The following is a 23,655-nucleotide window of genomic DNA, read 5'->3' on the forward strand; positions in this document are numbered from 1 at the left end:
GAGATATATTTACCATCTGGTAAGAATGATTGATAACTTGCATGCGTATGCTGCATTTCCTGAATGTTAAGTAGCAGCAACACTGTGTAATTTTGCTAATCCTTTTCTAGGAGGATTTCACAAAATGACAGGACTGCAAAGCAAGCCATCAAAGAGCAGTAGCAAAGAGAACAGCAAAAGGGGCAGAAAAAAAGTCCTGTGAAGGACCAGAAATAGAGCAGTGGACAACTGGTATTAAATACACAGTTTAGATAAGATGTTCTTAAGCAACGCAAAGCTCATTGCATCTAAGCTTAACGTCAGAAGAGCTGGTGTCTCCCTGGGATTTTGCTCCGTTCTGTCAGCACCTAGTGAAATCACTGAGATAAGAATGGCTGCTCCATTTCAGTTCAGAAAATCTAGTAAAGAGAGTTCATCTCTCTGGGGACTACAGAAGGAAGTAAATCTCTGAAGTGGGGTGAGGAAGAGGTCTTGTTTTTAAGCAAACATATAGCAAAGATGCATGATCTTAATTTAATGCCTGTTATTCTGTCATCTTTCCTTTTTAACACCAATGAAGTTAAATTTCTGCAATTCAGTTGAATACAGTGGGAGGCCCCAAACAGATTCCTATCAATGGCGTGGCAAGGTAGTCTTAGGGAAAGTGTCTGTCTATTTTCTCAACTACTGCAGGCAACAGAGAGAGGCACTCTCTTCATCTGAAAATACCCATCAGAAGAAATTACCTAGGCAACTTCTCGTGAGCTTGAATTAGTAGGTTTCAGTGTCTGGGGTACTAGAAACCATGGTCCTGGGTTAGTGTTTCTTGCTAATGAGCATTTAGGAATAGGAAGAGGAAACAGGCACCATTACAGGTGCTCCTCAAACTAACTCTCATTAACTGCTCACCATGACTCTGGAAGCCCGACTCCTGGTAGGTGAGAAAAAGAAACACTGCTGCCTAGTGTTCCATTATCGGAATGCTAAGCATGTGGGAGTTATTTATATCCTACTGCTCAAGGTCATCGCCAAGGTCTGATTTTTCATTCATGCAAAAATTCAAAAAATTGTAACCCCTGGCATAAATGGGTTAAGGAGCTTGCTGAAGCTCGTGCAGTTCTTTTCACTACGTATTTATTGAACACCTTCCTACTGATTGTGCTACCTGCCCAAAGCAAAGATGAGACCTGTCCCTGTCATGAGTCATAACTAGTTAACATAAATAACCAAGTCCACAGCTGACTGGCCTGGAGTGCTCTTCCCTGGGGTAAGCTTTGGATGGCCTTTCCTTTCCAAAATCACAGGCAGAGCAGTGGGGCCAACACGAAGAGCCAGAGTGTCTAAGCTCCCACAGTGGGTCGGGCTCTTGCTAGAAGACTCCACGGGTGTTCTTTCTAATCCTTTTGACAACCTTGGGAGGAAGTCTGTGAACTTCACGGATGAAAAAACAAACTTGGAGAAGTTAACAACTTGCCAGAAACCATTTAGTTATTTGATAAACAAGGTCTCAAGCCCAGGTATGTCTGACTCCAAATTCCATGTTCTGACCCATCGTCCTCAGGCAATAACTATAATCCACTATCTCCTGACTCCACCGTCTACACAGTGGGCTCAACCAGGGAGGCAGATCTCAGCCCCAGAGCTCTCCTACATTCGCCAGATAAGATAATTAGTCCATTTCATCTGTGGACTCTATATCAGATCTGCTGAAATTGGTATTTGCTCCACTAAATGATTAGAAAAGCCCAAAAGCAGAGACAGGAAGATTTTTCAGCAATTGAGTCTCTTAGCATGTGCCCCCATTTCTTCAACTTCCATTGATGTTATTTTTTGAATAACCCAACATAAAAACCCCTCTAGCCTCTCTCCAGCCCTCTCCTGCTATTTGCTGTCTTCCCTAGTGGACTTTCAAAAAGCTGCCTCTATTACAAATTAAAATCTTCACAGTGTGTGTTTAATACGTGCAAATACACACACACACACACACAAGTGAATACACAGATGCACAGCAAACAGCATGCACTGTGCTGGCTGCAAGGGATGCAGTGATGAGTGAGATGAAGTCTCTGCCTTCTGTGAGTCCATGAAGTGACAGCTTTGGGAGGTACACAATTTTATTCTTTGCTGTGAAAAATGAAACCGTTTAAAATTTTTCAAATTCCAAATTAGAGTTTGAATTAATGAGATTCTAAAGAACCTTCCTACGTTATACTTTTTAGGCTCGTTTCATGAAAATAATGAAATATTTTATCCTCAGAATGGCCCTAAGAGACTGGCCGAGTGGGCACCTCCTCTCAGTGGCGGAGCAGCGATGTGTGTGTGAGGACTGTGTGGGGTCAACGTCCTGGTGACGGAGCTGGAGTAAAACCCTGGTCTGTAGACTCGCAGTTGGATTCTCTTCATCTTGGTGCCTTCACATCTATGGGAATCTGGAAAAGAGCTTCCCGGTGTGCACTTAGGCAGGGCCATGTCTTATCTCCTTTGGCCCTAGGCTTAGCATGAAAGGAGAGGGGAAGTGGGGCCATTCTCTTGTGTTTCTGTTTCTCCTCAGCTGTCAGCACTTCTCTGTCTCATTATATCTGAGCTCTCACCAACAGGAACCCACCCAAAGGCCTGTCTACATGTTGCCTGGTTGTCTTATTTAAAGCTGTATTTTAATTTTTAAAAATACATTTTTTGTGGGGTGTGATGGCTAATGCCTGTAATCCCAGCACTTTGGGAGGCCGAGGTGGGCGGATCACTTGAGGTCAGGGGTTCGAGAACAGCCTGGCCAACATGGCAAAACCCCATCTCTACTAAAAATACAAAAATTAGCCAGGTATGGTGACGCAGCCTGTAATCCCAGCTGCTCGGGAGGCTGAGGCAGGAGAATTGCTTGAACTTGGGAGGCGGGGCCCCTGCACTCCAGCCTGGGTGACGGAGTGAGACTGTGTCTCAAAAAAAAAAAAAAAAAAAAAAGTATAGAAAATCAGATCTGACAATAGAACCAGCACACAGATGCTTCCCAAGTAGCTGGGACTACAGGCATGTGCCATCATGCCCAGCTAATTTTTGTGTTTTTAGTAGAGACGGGGTTTCACCATGTTGGCCAGGCTGGTCTCGAACTCCTGACCTCAAGTGATCCACCCACATCAGCCTCCCAAAGTGCTAAGATTACAGGCATGAGCCACCACACCTGACCAAAAATATTCCATCTTAAGGTGCCAATTACTTCACAAACTTTAAGATAGTTATGTTTTATTCCTGGGGAATACCCCTGAGTGCCTCCCTGCGATTCGCGTTCGAGTAGCTGTGAGAAAAGCCGCTTCGTGTCGGGGGTCGACTGTCCCCTGCTGGCCAGCTGTGGGTGTGGAGCCAGTGACTTTTCCTCTTCACATCTTGGTGACTCCGTGGCTGTGTGGACACAGGATTGCAGGGGCAGGAGTGGAAGCAGGAAGCCTCCTAAGGAGATGGATGCTGGAGCTGTGGTGAGAGAGAAGGGGGGCCAGGGCTGAGAAGGGGTGGAGAGAGGTGGGTTGACTAGGACACATGGCAGAGCTGGTGCGCTGGCTGTATGGAGTGAGGAGTAATGGGGAATCAAGGACATCCAGCTGTGGATGGCAGAAGGGCCACTGTCTGAAGTGGGAAGTCTGGACATTCCCAAAGGAGTCTTTGAAAGACTGGGTCTTCTCCTGAGCCTGAGAGCAGTGCTTCTTCCAATGGCACTGCTTCCATTTTAAGGTATGTGGAGGAAACAGGATTTGGGGTGTGTGTGTGTGTGTGTGTGTGTGTGTGTGTGTGTGTGTGTGACATTTCGGATGCCACTTTGTTTGCCAATGGGATTTCTGCCCCTGCCTCCCTCCCTGCAAGCCTGTGTCCATGTAGCCAGCAGTCATTGTTTTGGAAAATAACATCAGCTGTTCAAAACTCTCCAATAGCTTCCCAATGCCTGAAAATGGAATTGAAATTCCTCAGCAGGCCTGCAAGGCCCTCAGTGAGCTGTCCCCTGCCCCTACCCTCCCTCATTCTCAGCCTCCTCAATCCACCACTGGGCTCCCTCAGAGGGCTTCATGGACTGCCACGCTCCTCCTGCCTGGCACCCTGGCTCTCGAGTTTTCATGGGGCTGGCTACTTCTCCTCACTCAGTCATCAGCTCCAATGTCAACTCCTTGGTGTGGCCATCTCTGCCCAGCCAGCCAAGGCGGACACCCAGGTGCTCCTTATCATAATACCTTGCTACAAGGACCTGTTCCCGTGCGGGTTTACCTGCACACTGCCTCTCTTCCCCCACTGGAATGTGACCTTCTTGAAGACAGGGGCTTGACTCCTTGGTCTCCATCTCATACCCAGCATCTTAGCACAGGCCCTGGCACATCAACAGATATTGGTTGGTTAACTGGATGGATGGGTGGATGGATGGATGGGGGAATGGATGGATGGATGGATGAAAGATCCCACAGAATGGAGAGGGGGCTGGGGGCTAGAGTTCTCCTCACAACACTTTGACCATGTTCTTTACATTCTCCAGCATCAGCATGGCCCGGGAGCTTGTTGGAATGAAGAATCTCCAGCTCCATCCGAAACCTGCTGAATCAGAATCAGCATTTAACACGTCACCAGGATCCCAGGTAATTGCTGTGCACGGTGAAGTTTAAGAAGCTCTTCTAGTGCACTGACTGTCAAACTTGCCTGCACACTGGAATCACCTGGGGAGTTCTAAAAGTCACCGATGCAGGCGGGGAACGTTGACAATGAGGGAGGCTGTGCACGTGTGGGGGCAGAGGATATGTGGGAGATCTCTGTGCCTTCCTCAAGTTTGCTATGAACCTACAACTACTCTAAAAATTAAAGCCTTTAAAAAAATTTTAAAGACACTGATGTCTGGGCCACTCCTGCCAGGGATTCTGAGCTAATCAGTTCTTGGACTGATTAAAGTCTACCAGCTGATTCCATTGACTACCCAGCTGACACTAATGTTTGGCCAAGGTTGAGAACTAGCTGATGTCTGGCGTTCTTTTTTGTTGGGAAGCAGAGAGCAAAGCTCAAGGAACGGTCAGGAGGGAGGCTGGGAGAGTGTGAAGAGAAGAAAGGGAAATACACATTTCCTCCCTGTCGCTGGGGCTTGGCTGTCTGCAGAGCACTTGCTCACCTTCATTAATTATATCAGGTGCCTTTCTCCTGGTTCCTAAGATGCTCTAGGCCGTTCGAGAAGCTCTCAGGGTCAAGGTGAGCCCCAGACCCATGTGTGTGTGCCCACATGCCCCCCATCACCACCCCCGACACACACAGTGCAGCCTGACTACCGTCTTGGGGAATCCAGAGCTTAGCCCAGGCCTGGTGGGCCCAGCAGATGCTCAGGCAGAAGCTGCAGGAAGGTAGGAGTGGTAGAAAACCAAGAGAAGCCAGGAAAATCACACTTCATTGCTGTGTTTTCAATGCAAAGGCGTCTTTGCCCATGGTGGAACCACACAAAAGAAATACCTCAGGGTTGGGTCTCAAAGAACAATTCCAGCTCCCACTTGAGGAAAAGCTTTTGGGTCCAAGAACAGGCCTCCTGCCTCTTCCCCCACCCCACTTTGCAGGCCCCTCCCCAAAGGTCTTCCCTACCTTTCCCTCAACCCCTAGCAAGCTATGCCTGGAATCAGAGACTTGGGCTGAACCATGATTGCGGTTAAAATGCAGACCAAATTGTAAGTTGTTTTCATCATCTACACCTCGATGTAACTGGAGTAACCAGATCCTCTTTTGAGAATGGTTTGCTGGGAGGCAGCACAGCCAGTGGGCCCTGGCCAGGGGAGAGAGGCCTTGTGGGGCTCACACCAGCCTCCCACATTCTCCCAGCCTGACTCCCACCTCCACGATGCAATTCTTGTCTCCCTTTCTGGCTCCTTGCCCTCCAGAGCTGCCTCTTAATGGGGGGAAGAAATCACTAATCTAAGCCTTCCTCTCTGGTTCACAAAGTTAGTCACTTTCCACAGCTGCCTTAAATCAATGTGCCCAGCCCTCTGGTGACAGTCATAGTGCCTACTGTAACTGTAAACAGATCTCATCGTGTATTCATTTTTTAAAAATCACCAACTGAATTAAAATAGACTGAGAGGAAAAGGTTGCAGAAGTCAGCCCTGGGTCTCTTCTTTGCTGATTGCACAGACTTCCTCCAGGGCCCTGCAGAGACCTCTGTCCACCCGGCTAGGCCTCTTTCAGGAGGTTAAGGGGTGACCTTCGCAGAACTCTACAAAAGCCAGGGACTCTCTCACCAGAATAATGCTCAGAGAATTTAGGTACGTTTAAGGTCCCTGTCCACAATTTTTGGTCCTCCAGATACTCTGAATTTCATACAAAGATCTGAAAAGGGTCCACAAACCCCAGGTGAAAAATCACTACAGTTTTTATATTTAAAAACTCAAACTACAAACTCACAAGCCTTCAGAAACCAGGCAGGGGAAGATTTGCCACCAGACTTCAGAAACCAGGCAGGGGAAAATGTGTAAGTGAATAATTGAGTCTGTGGATGATAAGGAATGGTGGGTACCATTTAAATTCATTTCATAAATTATTACCGGATAGACCAAGTAATATATATCTTCAGACTAGATTTAGCCCATGGGTAACCCATGTATTGTTCAGAATTTTCTAGGTATTTATACCTGCCTCCACCCTCCATTTGATAATGAGATCTACCTAGTATCTAAGCCCAATCATTTCTGCAGGAACATGAGCTTATTTCTCCTCAGTTTAACTTGGCAAGAGTTCTGTCAATTCTCCTTCTCCATACTACTGTCAGTTCCTCCAGATGTCTGCCCAGCTCCAAGGCCCAAGTTAAACAGCCCCTTCTTCCATGAAGCATCCCTGATAGCCCCACACCCACAGCCAGACCCGCATCCCTTGCCCTTCCATTCCTAGCCACGGGTGTGTTGGCACTACAGTGTGCTCCCTGAGTCCTCTCTGACTTGATTGTCAACACCCATTCCCCAAGCTGTTGCTCTTACCTGGGAGCTATTTTGCTTCCTAGGGGACATTCGGCAATGTCCGGAGACATTTCTGATGGTCACCGATTGGAGGGAGGGAATCCCCCTGTCATCTAGTGGGAGAGGCCAGGGATGCTGCTAAACATCCTACAATGCACAGGACAACCCCCCACAACCAAGAGTTACCCAGTCTGGATGTCAATACTGAAGCTGAAAAAACCATCCTCAGCGAGCCCTGGATAAACCCCTTGAGGGCAGGGCTGTGTCTTGCTTAATGTGGTCCTCCCAGAGCCTAGGATACAGGGTCTGGCATGCAATAGGCACTCAACACTGGCATGTTGATGGGGTTTAATGGTAGCAGTCTAGGTCAAAAGAGAAAGACCCAATCTCAGCTCCAAATAGCTCATAGCTAGATCAGAGAGGAAAACACATGTCCAGTTGGCTCTCCACAGTGGATGATGCAACCAAGGCTGGACAACCATGAAATGAGTTTGCTCTGGGAGGGGCTTCACCACTTTCAGGAGGGGACATTAGGACTGGGTGTTTGTTTCAGCTGAGCTCTTTATTGCAATACAGAAATGAACTCAGGGCTCCTTAAGAGGTGAAAGATCCACCGCGAAGAGACACCTGAATGAACACCCCAGCCCTGGGAAGAGCAGAGCATCCATCCATGGGAGCTGGGCTGGGGCGGTCACACGGGCGCTGTCCACTAAGGAGATGCAGAGACAGCCCCACCTCTTCTCTCCACCCCACCCACCCCAGGTTCACCCAGACGTTTCTGCTTCCCCTTGACCTGAGACCCCACCAGGGCCAATTATCTGTTAGCTACAGTGCCTAGGGCCCACAATACTTCTTAGGGGCCCTTAAAATGTTTAATTTTAATTTATTTTAAAATCAGAAGAATAAAAGAACATAATAACAATGAATCTAAAATAAGGAATCCAGCCTGAATTGCATTCATCTGTATATCTATGCAGTCATATAATCTAATTTTTTCTATATTTTTATGGAGAGGGGCCCAAAGGTACCAGCCATCACCCCCTCCCAGCCCTCTCTACTCCTCCCGGGTGAAGCTCCCACCACAGACCAGCACTCCTGGGTTCTTCATGAAAATCTCATGGAGGATCCACTGGAGACATTTTTCTCTCTTTTTTTCATTTTTACTACCAAATACCTATGGAGATATTGTTGTTTTTGTTGTTGTTGACACGGAGTCTCGCTCTTTCACCCAGGCTGGAGTGCAGTGGCGTGATCTCGGCTCACTGCAACCTCCACCTTCCGGGTTCAAGCGATTCCCCTGCTTCGCAAATAGCTGAGATTACAGGTGTCTGCCACCGTGTTGGCCAGGCTGGTCTCGAACTCCTGACCTCAAGTGATTCGCCTGCCTCGGCCTCCCAAAGTGCTGGGATTACACGCATGAGCCACTGCACCCAGCCTATGGAGATATTTTTAATACAAATATGTAACTCAGAAGTTCTCTGACTGATGAATTTTTCTTGGGAAAGGGTTTTCCAGAATGGACTCCATTAAGTCAATTTAATTCCTTGATCAATTCTGTAAAAAGCTCGGTTAAACTATTTCCAATTTTTCCACTTTTTCATTTCCAATGGACTGAAATTATTTTCATTGGGACCAATTCTTTTTCCCTTGAATTTTATATCAGAACTGTGGTTCATAGATCGATTTTTGTCAATATCAGCTTTCACCAATGATAGCTGCTGCCGTGGCAAGTTTCCTTTTGTGGATTTTATTTCTATCACCTCCATTTTCCAGGGTCAAATTTTGTTCTAAATTTTGTCAAGAACATTTGATTCTTTCGTGAGTTCTACCGGATAACAACTTATCTAATTTAGTATCTCAGTTTTTTAATGCATTGGATAAAAGACTTTAGAGTTTGTAACTGTTTCTTGGCTTAAACCATGAGAAAATTGTGACTATATTTATGAGACGGAGAGGGTGTTGCAGGAGAGAGGAGAGGCAGAGCAGAAAGGCAATGAGTTTAGCAGCTCTGTTAGGTTGAATGCACACTGGAGGTCATGATGTCCTGGGGAGGAGAAGAGAAACAAGTGGTAGGATCAAGACACTGTTTTCTGTTCCAGCTCATTTTCCGAACAACGTTATGTCACAGGTCACTTGGCTGTCCTTGGCTCAACTGTGAGTAAGGAGGAGTCCTGCAGAATGAAAAATGACTACCCAGATTTGCCACCAAAATCCAGCAGGAGTGCCTTAGAAAGCAGGTAAGGCATAGGAGCCCTGGTCTTGGGGCACAAGAAGAATGGTCTCCATCTGTCCGGTCCTCTTCATGGGATGAGCCCTTGCCTGTGCACTCTTTTTTTTTTTTTTGAGATGGGGTCTCCCTCTGTTGCTGAGGCTGGAGGGCAGTGGTGCAATCTCAGCTCACTGCAACCTCCACTTCCTGGGTTTAAGTGGTTCTCCCGCCTCAGCCTCCGGAGTGGCTGGGATTACAGGTGCGTACCACCACGCCCGGCTAATTTTTGTATTTTTAGTAGAGACGGAGTTTCAGCATGTTGGCCAGGCTGGTCTCGAACTCCTGACCTCAAGTGATCCACCTGCCTCGGCCTCCTAAAGTGCCGGGATTACAGGTGAGAGCCACTGCGCCCGGCCACCTGTGCACTCTTTCATGGGATTTCTAAGCAGTGCCAGGAGGCAGGCAGGATCGCTTTTGACTTATGATGATGGAAGAAAATTAAGCTAAAGTGGGTCATCTTGTTTCAAACCCAGTGATTGTCCCATCATGCCTTGAAGCCTCTCGAAAGGAGAGGTGTGAGAGTTAGTACAACACTTTGCCATCGGCAGGGGTCTTTGGGCTGGCTCCCGATGCCTCTGGGCCCTGGAACAAGAGAACAAATGGAGGCCGCCCACCATGTGTCTAAATATGATTTAAAAGTTATTAATTAGGGGCTGAGCGCAGTGGCTCATGCCTGTAATCCCAGCACTTTAAGAGACTGAGGCAAGAGGATCGCTTGAGCCCAAAACTTCAAGACCAGCCTGGGCAACATACAAGACCTTGTCTCTACAAAAAAAATGTAAAAATTTGCTGGGTGCGGTGACGTGCCTATAGTTTCAGCTATTTGGGAGGCCAAGATAGGAGGATGGCTTGAGCCTGGGGAGTTGAGGCTGCAATGAACCAAGACTGCACCACTGCACTCCAGCCTGGGCAACAGGGCGAGACCCTGTCTAAAAAAAAAAAAAAAACAAAAAACAGGCCAGGCGCGGTGGCTCACGCCTGTAATCCCAGCACTTTGGGAGGCTGGGGCAGGTGGATCACGAGGTCAGGTGATTGAGGCCATCCTGGTTAACACGGTGAAACCTCGTCTCTACTAAAAATACAAAAAAAAAAAAAAAAAAAAATTAGCCAGGCGTGGTGGTGGGCGCCTGTAGTCCCAGCTACTTGGGAGGCTGAGGCAGGAGAATAGCGTGAACCTGGGAGGCGGAGCTTGCAGTGAGCCGAGATCGTGCCACTACACTCCAGCCTGGGCGACAGAGCAAGACTTCGTCCCAAAAAAAAAAGGCCCAGGAGGAAGGGGTACAGGAGCTTCTCGGTAGCTGAACACGTGGGGTTTACGGAGAATGCTGCATCTGAGGAGGACATGAAAATTCTGTCCCCCTTCCCCATATCTCACCCTATGTGTCGCCTCATCTGTATCCTTTCTAATATTCTTTATAATAAATCAGTAAACATAAGCAGTGTTCCACTGAGCTCTGTAGAACTGCTCCAGCAAATTAATCAAACCCAAGGGGAGGGTAGTGGGGACCCTGATTTATAGCTGCTTGGTCAGAAGCACAGGTAAAACAACCAGGGGCTTGCGGTTGGCGGCGGAAGTCGGGGGGCAGTCTTGTGAGACTGAGCCCTCAACCTCTGGGATCGGGTGCGGTCTTTAGGTAGAGAGTGTCAGACCTGAATCGGAGGACACCCAGAGCCCTCAACCTCTGGGATCGGATGCGGTCTTTAGGTAGAGAGTGTCAGACCTGAATCGGAGGACACCCAGCTGGTGTCCACTGCAGAACTTTTTGCTTGTTTGCTGGTGAGAGAAATCCTTACATATGTGGGCACAGAAGTCTTCTGTGTTGATTGTTGTGATGTGAGTGCAGATAAAAAACATTTTCAATTTGTGGCTTTTTTCCACTCACATATCTATATTCAAAACAAAAAAGAAAGGATCTCACATACCCACACCTTACACAAAAATGAACTCAAAATGGATTATAGTCCTAAGTGTAAAACATAAACCTATGAAACTTCTAGAAAATATAGGAGAAAATATGTGTGACCTTCAGATACTAAAGGAATAATCTATAAGGAAAAAAATGATAAATGAGATTTTATCGATATTAAAAATGTTTGCTCTGAAAAAAAAAAGTGAAAATGAAAACACAAACCACAGACTGGCAGAAAATATTTACAAATCATATATTTGACAAAGGACATCAAAAGACTCAACAATGAGAAAATAAGTACATTTTGCCAATTAAAAATAGGCAAAAGACTGAATAGATACTTCACCAAAGAAGAAATGAGAATGACAAACACACACACACACACACACACACACACACACACACACACACACGCAAAGTTGCTGAACATCATAGTCTAAGGGTAATATAAATTAAAACCACAACAAAATGATCTAAATACTCAAAAATAAGTGATTAGTTAAATAAATTAGGGTGTATTTCTGCAAAAGGTTATTATCCATCCCTTAAGAATTATGTTTTGCACTTTAAAATAACATGAAAAATAGTTATGGAAAAATGTATTAAGTAAAAGAAAGAGAATTTAAAGATATACACAATATTAATCCAAACTTGAAGGAAAATTGTGTATATGTTACATACATGTGTTCAACAAACACTGAAATACATTAAAATATAAACAGGCCTCATTTCTGGGTGTGGCAATTATAGAAATTTCATTTTTTTCTTTCTATTTCTTAGACTTTTCCTAAATATTTTCCAACACACACATATTATTTTTATAAATTATTTAAGCGATGAGAGAAAAACATAGACATATATCTGAGCCCCTCCTCCAGGCATCATTCAGCCCTTCCTGTAAGAGATGCCACTGTGGAGACCCCCAGCAGTGGAAGTCACGTACCTCAGTTTTCCCTCTCAACAGCCTTTTCCAGAAGCCTCCTCTGGCTCTCAGCTCTTGGTGCTGCTGCCTTTCCTTCCAACGGGAACGCCTTCCTCCCCTGGCCGTCTCCTTCACTGACACTCCTGCTGAGTCCCTCTCCTGGGATGGAGGTCCCTGGGGATCCTTTCCTTCCCCTTTTCCTTCCTGGCCCTCATTCTGTCCCTGTGGGACTTAATTTACTTCTGTGGCATCAGCAAAGGCACCCAAGACACCCACATCACTGTGTCTGGCCTAAACTGTTCTCATGGGCTCCAAGCCCATCCATGCCACAGATGTTTATTGGGTATCTATAGCCAGGCTCAGCTCCAGGGTCTGGGGACCCAGCAGGGGCAATCACAGCAGAGCCCCTGCTTTCAGGGACCATGCATTCTAACAGAGGAGTCAGGCAATAGACACATCCACAAATCAACAAGCCCATTCATACTTCAGAACCTGCATTTTAGCAAGATTCCCCAGAACAGGTGAAGGCACATTAAAGTTTGAGGCCTACTGCCCTACACCAGTGGTTCCCAAAATGTGGTTCCCAAGCAGCGGCTCTCCTAGGAGTTTCTGAGAAGTGCAGCCTCTCAGCTCCAACCCAGACCTACTGAATCAGGAGCTCTGTGGGTGGGGCCCAACATCAACTGATGGAGGGCCCTCCAGGGAATTCTGCTACAGTTCCATAAAGGGCTACTCAGGGCTAGGGACCACATCTCATTTATCTTGCTATTTGTTAGTTTCCAATTGTAGCAATCACAAATCACCACAAAAGTAGTGGCTTAAAGCAACACAAGTGTATTATCTTATAGTTCTGGAGATCAGAAATCTGAAAGCAGATCCGCTGCGCTAAAACCAAGGTGCTGGCTAGGCTGTGTTCCTCTTGGAGGCTCTAGGGAATGGTCCGTTTCCTTGCCTTCTCCAACTTCCAGAGGCCGCTGGCATCCCTTGGCTCATGGCCATATTGCTCTGACCTCCACTTCCATCGCCACACTTCTTTCTCTGACTCTGATCCGCCTGCCTCCTTCTTAAAAGGACCCTGTGATTACATTGGGCCTACCCTGATAATCCATGATGACCTTCCCATCTCAAGATTCTTAACTTAATCATATCTGCAACATCCTTTTTGCCATGCAGGGTAACATACTCACAGGATCTGTGGATCAGGACGTGAACATCTTTGGAAGCCATTATCTACCCCACACCATCTCTCTAGCACTTAGTACACTGCCTGTACAGAGCAGATGCTCGGCAAGGATCTGGAGAAAGAAAGAATGAATGAATAAATAAACAAAGAAATCAGGAGCCAGATGAAGCCTCCCCTTCTTTCCCCCTGAGCCCTGGCCCACCTGTGAGCATCTGACCCAGATCAAATGCTCCAGGTCAAAGGCGATGAGGCCCCACAGTGCTCCCTAACACATGAGTCCTTCAATTCAAGGTGGGGCTCAGGGTTGAGGCTTTGCCCTCAGGACGGAGCTCCACAGGCAGCACCAACCAGGCAGTGGGTCAACCAGGCCAGCACTGTGGAGGTCAGCAGTGAAGGGGCTTCTGGGGTCCTAGCTGGTAGGCATGGTGTATAGGGGCACCAAGAGAACATGGGCTTTTGGTTGAAGTCCTGACTCAGCCACTTGCCAAGTGTGTGAGCTGGAACAAGCTACTTAACCACTATGAGCCTCCTTGGTTACTTCCTCCTGCATATGGGATGGTAAAAGCAGCCTTGCCAGGTTGTCCTGAGAATTAGAGGACACGAAGTACCTGGCCCTGGAGTGGTGAATGAGCGTGGAGATGCTGCTGCCGGAAGTAGGGTAAATGGGAAGCTGGCATTCGGACCTGCGCTTGGGGAGTGGGCTGGGTGCTGGCTTTGATTCTGGCTTGCCTGGAGATCAGTCTCCCGCCCTGAGGCCCACTGGCCCCCAGCCATGACGAGCCTGGGCATGAATTACCTTCTAGGTTTCACACGGTTCTTCCTCTCTGTGTAATATGCTGACTCTCTTTAGTCATTCAGTGCAGGAGAACTGAGCTCAGAGAAGGGAGGAGTCATTGGGGGGCCTCCCTGCAAACCCCAAACTGGGACAGAAAATGCTCAGGATGTGGATGAGGAAACCTGGGCTCTGGCACTTACCAGCTTCCCTGACCCTTTAAACCTTGGTTTCCCTGTATATAAGCAGGGATCTGCAATCTGTCCCTCCTCCCACTCCGCCCCTGTGGCAAGGACATGCCAAGGAGGTGAAGGAGTATGCGACCTTGCAGGATGGAGGGAGCAGAACCTGGGACCAATAGAAAGAGGCTCTGGCTGGAGACTTCTGATTGGGGGTTTTGATAGTGAGCCTGAGAAAGGGTTGTTTATCATTAGTTAGACCTGGGAATATTATGATAAAGACGTTAATGTTCTGTAATTAAGGCTACCAGCTTGAGGCTAAATTAAATATTTACACAGCCCTCGATTATCTTCTTCCTCTCTTTTGCAACTCCCTCCCCATGCTAAAATATTTAGCAGGGATTTCAGAAGTGTTCTCAAATCCAGCTATGGTTCAGAAAGTTACTTAATAGCCAGGAAGTTTGCAAACACTGCTTTTAGTAGATTCCCAGTGGCTGCTGCTCTCATTGGAGCCCAGGATAATCCACATGGCTCATCAGATGGGGGTGTTAGATGGAAGCTTTTACACTTGGATTTTTACAACAGAACCAAAATAAACTGCGTAGGGTAGGTATGAGACAAGCTGGACCCAAAGGGACTCTCTAATACAAGTGTCAGAAACTGCCCCCAAAATAACTGCACAAAAATGTTTAAGGAGGAAGAAACCCCAGCTGGGCAGGTGGCAATGAATGCAAGGTCAGCCTTTAATTCCTGAAGTGACAAGCAAGTCACTTGCTCTTTTAGGATCTTACTGTTCCTAGAATAGCTAATAGATTTCCGTGGTCTCTTCTGGTTTAATGTATGAAATGGACTAGAAGTACTCTATATTTCCCAAAAGAACAGTGGACAAAATGCCTGCTCCTCACATTATCTGAATATTCACCATTTTTGCCTCAAAGGCACGATCCTGTAAGAGCCTCCAGATTGGCTGGTTGAAGTGAATAGGAGTCCTGTTTTGAACATTAGCTATAGGATATATGTGGTGGTGAATTCAGAGCATATATGTTCAAGGAAGAATTATATGTATATTTAATTTTTGAAAATCTAAATGTACTCTCTGATTACTAAGAGAAGTGGTACTAAGAACCGTGTGAAACCTACTGGGTAATTCACGCCCAGGCTTGCCATGGCTGGGGGGCCAGTGGGCCTCAGAGCGGGAGACAGCAACTGAGAACACAAACTTTGGGCCAGTCCTGATTTGAGATCCAGCTGTGTGATCTTGTAGACGTCACAGCCTCAACTTTCCAATCTATAAAATGGGATGGTGATAGACATGGAGTTTGGTGAGTACCACATGAGATACTGATCCTGCAAAGCTCTTGGCACCTAGCTTGTAGCAAGAGCTTGGTAAACATTGGCTGTTATTATCACTTTAAATCCTCTTATCAAAGTGAAGCCTTCCCTTCCCATGGAATGTTTTGTGTAAATCTGACTTCCACACCCTGAGCAGACTGGGTATGTCATAGGGTTCTTTGGCCTGCCCTGAGCTGCCCCACAGCCAGCAAGTCCAGCCCAGGCCCCAGGAGAGCAGCCAGGGAGAACTTCCTACGTCTTTTGAGCTGGGTGGGAACAGAGAACACAGCAAGGCTTCCTCAAGCCTTTCCTGAGAACACAACTTCAAAACGTCCACACCCAGATGTTAAGAAAGCCCCAGGCCCAGCGCCAGCCCCCTCCTCCCTGGAGTCAGCACCCCGTCTCAGCCCTAGAAGAGTCCATAGCCCTCCAGCCTGCTGCAGAGGAGGCTCAGGATAGTGGCTGGTCACCTCTCTCCTCCCCCATCTCAGGGGGAAGACCCAGAAACAGAAGGTAGAAGGCCTGTGCCCTTGGCTGAGATCACCTGGGTTCAGCTCTCATACAAGCTGTGGCCCCTTGGCCCCCTTCTTACTCTTTCAAAGTATCCCCATCTGACCCTACAGATAATCCTTTTTTTTTTTTTTTTTTTTTGAGACGGGGTCTCACTCGGTCACCCAGGCTGGAGTGCAATGGCATGATTTCGGCTCACTGTGACCTCCACCTCCCCGGTACAAGTGATTCTCCTACCTCAGCCTCCGAGTAGCTGGGATTACAGGTGCATACCACCACACCCAGCTAATTTTGGTATTTTTGGTAGAGACAGGGTTTCACCATGTTGGCCAGGCTAGTTTCAAACTCCTGACCTCAGGCGATCCACCCCCGTTGGCCTCCCAAAGTGCTGGGATTACAGGCATGAGCCACCGCACCAGCCCGGATATTCTTAATATGGAGTAAAATACCGCCCAGAGAAAGTGAGGCTTGGAGCCTGAGTTGCCTGTAAGCTCTGCATGACTGTCTACCCCTTCCTGCATTGCACAAAGGAGAGTGCACTGAGCTAGGAAGGCTGGTGGTTCTGTGGGTGGCTGTGTGGGGAAGGGGTCAGCTACGGGTGGTGAGCTCAGGACCTTTCCCTGCCCATAATAAAATAGGTGTCACTGGCCGGGCATGGTGGCTTATGCCTGTAATCCCGGCACTTTGGGAGGCCAAGGCGGGAGGATCACTTGAGGTTAGGAGTTTGAGACTAGCCTGGCCAACATGGTGAAACCCTGTCTCTACTGAAAATACAAAAAATAAATCAGCCAGGCCTCTGGGTGAGCGCCTGTTGTCTCAGCTACTTGGGAGGCTGAGGCACGACAATCACTTGAACCCAGGAGGCAGAGGTTGCAGTGAGCCAGGAGATCATGCCACTGCATTCCAGCCTGGGGGACAGAGCGAGACTCTGACTCAAAAATAAATAAATAAATAAATAAAATAAAATAGCTGTCACCCTGGCTGCAGTGTAGGCTTCTTTCAAATGCAAACACTCCAGAAAGACAGTCCATGTGAGGACCCATGCTCAGGTACACCTGTGCTGGAATAGGTGCATTCAAGAGGCTTCTCTGGATGTACAAGAAATTATTATCATTATTATTTCTTCATATAAAATATTTATTGCACAAACAATATTATAACACCACCACAAATAAAAAAAAATTACAATCCCCCAAACCTAGTAAATGGGCATTGGTTTTCTTTTTACTTTTGCAATTCCCCTCCATCTCTCATTCATACACACACAGTTTTCTCATAGCTGGGCTCCAGCTCAACGCAATTTGCACCGAACACCAGATCATCAGCATTTCTCCACGTTGCCACAGTCTTCACTATTAGCTTTTAACATGAGCATGCTTTGCTTACCAGTGCTCTGGAGCTGGGCATTTAGGTTGCTTCAAGTTTCTGGCTATTAGATATGAGGCTGAAACTTTGTTCAAAGGGCTTTTTCATTTTTTGAGGATTATTTCCATGGGCTACCTTCTCAGGTGTGTGATTGCTGGATGAAAAGTGATGATTATTTTTGTGGCTCTTGAAAGAGACAGCCTAGTAGAGGTTTTGCTTGGGGCTTGCAGACAGTTGGTACCTTAGGGGTGAGAGGGAGACGGGGTCAGGGAAGGAGTCTCTGTGCTTGCTGGGGCAGTGGAAGTTTTGCCTGGAGCAATCCTTAAAGGACTTTAGCCCTAAAGGACAGGCAGTGGCTTCAGGCTGAGAGCAGATCCCAGAAGATGCTCGCTCCTTCCCGTTCCTCCCTGAGTGGGGACAGCTTCAGCATCTGCAGCATCCACTCACTGGGAGAGGGGGCATGGGCAACAAGGAGAAACCCAGGGAAGCAGCAAGCACTGTGTAACTGATGGCCCGTGATTCAGACAGTAAGGGCAATTGCAATTGCTGCTGGGAAGCATCCACCACCATGGCTATTTGCTGGAGTGGCAGTAGAAGGCTCTGTGTGTCCACACATACATATTTATATGTCTTTGCTGTGTGCTGGGCCCAACCCAGAGAACTGTAGGAGCGAGATGGTAAGGAAGCAGCCGTGGCCTCGCCTCTCAAGGTGCCCCAAGAATCAAGCAGGCCGAGGTAGTTGGACTACCTGGGGGTCTCCGCCCTGGCTGCACATCAGAATCCCCTGGGAGCCTTAAAAGAGACGTGGGCCTCACCTCCAGAGATTCGAATTAAATAGTATCGGATGCTAACTTGTTGCCAGGATTGAGAACCAATGGACCAGACGTTATGTTTTCTTATTAGAGCAATTATGGATGCAGGAACAGAGACCCTCTTAAGCTAATAGGATAAAACAGAAATTACTGTGGGTGACCGGGATGCATGCAGGGGAGGGTGGGCTAACCCCCCTTCATAGAGGCCTCTATAATCACCCTCCTCCAAGCCACCCCAATTAAACCCTCCATCTAAATGAAACAGGCTGCTTCTATCCTATTGTAGCTTCAAGCCCAGCCCCCCAGTTCCCCCTTTGCAAGCAGGGGGCTGCCCAAGAGGCACCGTGGACTCTCAGCTGCTGTAAAGATATTGCCTGGGCCTGGGAAGCTGGCACCGAGACAGAGGCCACCTGGATGCTGCAAGCCTGCTGGTCCCCTCACTGCATCTTTACTTCTTTGCAAGCAGCTTTCCTCCCTAGGTCAGATGGCCCTGAAGGCCTTGCTGAGTGTTCTGGTCCTTGATGGCTACTGGCCCTCAGGAGCCCACCTGGCACAGGGCACGCCTGGGGCTTCCTTCAAGTACCGGACATGACAGGCCCTTGTGATCTCTCTCTCTGGCCAAGGCAGGTCATCCTCCTCCTGTCTCAGCATCTTCCCCCTGACACACACTCTCCAAAGGCCAGCTTCCCATGTTCCACCTCCCTCAATCCTGCTCTCAAGACAGGGTCACACCTGGGGATCCATGCCAGTCACAGTGTCTCCTACCCCAAGGGGTTCTGCCTGGAAGTCTGTGCTTTCCGCATGGAATTCAAAGCTTTGTGGCTCCCTGGCAAAAGGGCTCTTAGGACCTGGGCATCAGAAGAAGGGCTGGGGCACAGATGGAGTGAGAAGGGAGAACAGGCATTTTCTCTGAGCCTATTCACCATAAGGGACATCTTTCCATAGGGACCCCATGATAGGAAGATGTTAGAGGAAGGGGATCCAGGGTCCTTTTGAAAGGCCATGGCCAGGCCGGGAGCAGTGGCTTACGCCTGTAATCCCAGCACATGGGAGGCTGAGGCGGGTAGAGCACTTGAGGTCAGAAGTTTGAGGCCAGCCTGACCAACATGGTGAAACCCCATCTCTACTAAAAATACAAAAATTAGCCAGGCATGGTGGTACCTGAGTCCCAGCTACTCAGGAGGCTGAGGCAGGAGAACCGCTTGAACCTGGGAGGCGGAGGTTGCAGTGAGCCAAGATAGTGCCATTGCACTCCAGCCTGGGTGACAGAAAAAAAAAAAAAAAAAAAAGCCATGGCCAGACTGTGAGGTGGTAGGAAAGGGAGTTAGAGGGAGGTAAGTCCCCCAACTCAATGTCCCCAGCAGGGACCCTATATGTCTTTACCCTCCTTTCTCCTCCATAACATGACCAGATAGGAGAAGATGCTATAGGAGACCCTCTCTGACACAGTGAGAAGTTGAGGGAAGGATAAAAGGAAGAAACTGACCTTGTTGGACCCCCTTGTGCTGCCAGTGGGGGAAAGACACTGATGTCGATTGAACAGTGTCTCCAAAATGTATGTCCACATCCTAACTTCCTCTACCCGTGACTGTGATCTTGTTTGGAAAAAGGGTCTTTGCAGATGTACTTAAGCTAAGGATCTTGAGATGAGCTCATCCTGACTCCAGTGACTGCTGTTCTACAGAGACGAGAGGACACAGACACACAGAGACGGCATGTGAAGACAGGCAAGATTGTGTGATGCTGCCACGAGCCCAGGGATGCTGGGAACCAGAAGCTGGAAGAGACAAGGAAGGATTCTCCCTCTCAGGGTTATTGTGGTGACCACAGAATGCATTTGGAAGTGGCTTTGTAAACTGCAGAGTGATAAGCCAATTCAATATTTGGAGTTGTGTTTTATCTTCCAAAGTCCTCAGTAAACATTTGTAGAACTGACCGGTGTTGGATTGGGCACTGTGTCTCTTCACAGCCATGGGCAGAGGGACCATAAACGTAGGGGGCAGGGATGGGCAGCGGTCAGAGGGAGCCATGGAAGCTTCAGAGGGAGCACAACTCTGCAATGCCCCGACTTGGGACTTCTGGCCTCCAGGACTGAGAGTAAATGGTTGTCGTTTGAAGGTGCTGTGCATGATAATTTGTCACGGCAGCACTGGGAAACCACTGGCAACATGGACCCCTTATCTGGATGCAGTGGCAGAAAAGAAAGCTCTGCAAGAAGTTCCCGTAAAGCATGTCCTTGCCCTTAGTGCCCGTTTCCTCCTCTGTCAAATGAGGCAAATACTTCCAGCCCTGATGAGATAATGGCCTCATCAGCAGGGCAACTCTGACGGTGTGGGTGAGGCTGTTCTAGGTTTCGCGCTGCCAGGCAGCGCCTCTCTCCTAGCCTCCGTTTTCTCATCTGCCAAGTGGGGCAGTAAGCCCTGCCCTGGTGACTCCATTGCCAAGGAGAGGGGAGGAGTGAGCGGACTTATGGATTGAGGTAGGGTTGGGTGCCAGGGGGCTGAGAACACATGTGAGGGACCTGAGTCTTGCCATATTAACTGAGGGCGATGGTTTCTGTAGTACCGTTTCTGCTATCCAACAAGGCCTTGTAAACAAATACAACGTCTGGGCCCACCCAGGAGGAGCTGGTGAGTGCCTGAGGAGTAGATGGCCAGTGGGGATGGGTGAAGAACACATAGAATAGTGACATCTGATATGGCGCCCCTTGAACACACAGGCAAAGGAAGAGATGGGGCATTTTGAGTCACATGGATTGGGGTAGGACTGTTTCCCCCCAAAAAGGCTTTTTGAGTTATGTTGTAAAGATGTCAGAGGGAGACTGACATTTAAGACTGAAGCTCTCCTTCCTTCACACCCTTGCCAGGACTCCCTCTGACCACCCCAATCCCTGCCCCCCTCCGTTTGTGGTCCCTCTGCCCATTGCCATGGGGACAGTGTCCAATCCAATATCAGTCAGTTCCACAAATGTTTACTGAGCCCTTTGGAAAATAAAACACAATTCCAAATATTAAATTTACTTAGCACTCTGCAGTTTACAGAGCACTTCCAAATGCATTCTGTGGTCACTACAATAACCCTGAGAGGAAAAAAAGATGATTATCTCCCACTCCACAAAAAAGAAACTGAGGGTCAGAGAAGAGAGACAACTTGGTCAAGGCCATTTGATTGGAGGTTGCCTGACTCCTGGAGCTGCTCTTCCCTGTCTCCTTGCTGCCTTGCTGTCATGTCACCTGCTGTCTCACTGGGTCATTTGGGCGTGTGCCCCTCGCACGCCTGTATCTTCCCAACTGGTGTCAGCTCGAAACCGTCTGTGGTCTGCAGTGCTCAGCCTGGCTTTCCAGGTCTGGGCAGCTCCCTCCTTCCAGATCCTGCCTGTGATTCCAGCTCCTTTCCCTTGCTGTACAAAGTTCCCACCTCTGCACTTTGCCTCACTCTTTCTTCCTGCCCACTGGTACGTATCCCAGTCCTTCCCACACTTCAGGTCTCCCTCGGCTGCACAGGAGGCTCAAATCCAGCATAGATTCCTGAAGTCCTGGGTCCAAGTTCTAGCTCTGCTACTGACTTCTTGTGACTGTGTGACCTTGGGCAGGTCACTTTCCCTCTCTGGGCCTCCATTTCATCACTGTGAAATAGGAGTGTTGAACACAGTACTCTAAATGCATCTCCATGTGGTCTAAGTACCCCCCTCCCCGGCCCCTCCCTGCCCTTCCCCCTCCTCTGATCATCCTGTGTGCTCACCATCCACAATCCCCTCTCCTGGCTCCACATCCTTCTCCAAAGGGTTCGTGTTCAATCATTCAGTTAGACTTTAAACTCCCTAAGAGCAGAGGAGGGTGATTTTGGCCAAGATATGCAGATCGATTCATCAGTAATCCACTGACCACCTCCGTTTAGGTTGGGAGCCTCTTTATCTTCCCTCTTTAGTTTCTTCAAGGTGCACACACAGATACCTACAGCAGGCAGGAATCCAGGTGGGGCACCAGGCATCTCTGCTCACCTTGGCTGCTGGTGGTGGGGTGCCTGCCTGTGCTGTGCATGCTGCAGCTTTGGCAGGGTGGCCAATCAGTCCAGTGCCAGCCTTTGCCTCCCAGAGAACGCTTCACACCCTATTCTTCCCCCAAACCCATCATTGGCCCAGACATCAAAAGCACACATCCCTGTGCTATTACCCTTCAAAGAGCTTCATATCTAATATCTCATTGAGTCCACCGACTAGCCTTGGAAAGGCAAAGCAGGGATTATTAATCTCCATTTTGTAGATGGTGAGGGTCTTGTCCAAGGCTACTCTGAATTCAGCATAGAGCTGGGACTGGGCTCCACTCTTGTGTCCAGCCATTCTTGTCAAACTCTGGTCTGTGGAATATACATGCCTGCCTCTGTGTAGGCCCCAGTCTCTTTCCCTTTAAGAACTTAGGTGTGAGAGGACAAGCGCATGCTCGCACGCACACACACACGCACATGCATACGCACCCTTACAAGATGCACAGCCACCAAAAAGCCTAATAAAGCAAGGTGCCCAAGACCATGGTTCAGGATCCATAAAAATGGCCGGAGATAATTGACTGCAACCTATTCACTGCAAATGGGGCAACTTAGGCCCACAAAGGGCCAGAGACTTGACCCGAGTCACAGAGTAGACTAGAGCCCAGGTCTCTGGACTCCCAGTCCTGTGCTCTCTCCACTGTGTGTGCCCTCAGCAAACAAGGCAAGGCAGGGAGGAGCAGGAGCTCAGAAAGCCTGGGGCTGAAGGGTGGGAGGAAGGAGCCTGGTGGGGGACTTCGGTCCACAGGTGTGGATGTTCCAACCTTTCTCTGGCAGGGTCGGGGTGGGGGCACCAGGTAGCTGCAACCTATTCCTTCAGCACCTGGGAGGAGACACAGAGTCTGGTTCCCCGAAGCCAAATGTTTCTTCTTTGTCGTCTGTGTCCCTTCATCTCTTATCGCTGTGTCCACTGAGTGGCAGAGGTCCAGGCCCAGCACCTTCCAGTCTAGGAGCCTGTGACCTGGGACAGGATCCCTGGGGAAAGGGTGAGGGCTGGCAAAGGGCCCACCACCCTGAGCACTCCAAGAGACAGGGGTGGAACTCACTTCAAGGATTCAGGGCGGCCAGGATCCTCTCCCACCGGCGAAGGGGACACTGCGGTGGGGCTGCGAGTACCCAGTTGTTTTTTTTCTCCTTCCCTGTTCTCCACCCCATGCACTTTTCCGAGGGGCAAGCTCCGCAGTTCTCCCATCAAGGAGGCTCTCCAGGCTCCCTGCCGGCCTTCGGCTCCTGGGGTGGAGGTGGGCGTGGGGTACTGGGGTACATGGGCCCTAGGAGAATGGGGTGTGAGAGACTCCCCTGGGCTTATGGCTTTGGTGGCACCTCAGGCTGTGGAATGGGGTGGCGAGTCTTTGGAAGTCACAGAGCCCAGGGTCGGTGGCACGTGATCTCAGGGAGTGGTGCCCACGGCCCTCGGCTCCTCCCCCGGGG

The 23,655-nt window shown here is 48.7% G+C and overlaps 1 long non-coding RNA gene across 1 annotated transcript; it reads right to left on the reverse strand.

The window, feature by feature from the left end:
* Positions 1-7,793: 7,793 nt before the first annotated feature.
* Positions 7,794-23,562, reverse strand: LOC129527006 (uncharacterized). Its single transcript, XR_008671842.2, has 3 exons — positions 23,271-23,562; positions 13,215-13,322; positions 7,794-8,970 (listed from the first exon to the last, which is right to left on the reverse strand). It is a non-coding gene; the product is annotated as an uncharacterized lncRNA (long non-coding RNA).
* Between the last annotated feature and the right edge of the window lie 93 nt (positions 23,563-23,655).

The sequence above is a fragment of the Gorilla gorilla genome, chromosome 16 (genome assembly GCF_029281585.2).
Source record: "Gorilla gorilla gorilla isolate KB3781 chromosome 16, NHGRI_mGorGor1-v2.1_pri, whole genome shotgun sequence".
NCBI classification, from domain to species: Eukaryota; Metazoa; Chordata; class Mammalia; order Primates; family Hominidae; genus Gorilla; species Gorilla gorilla.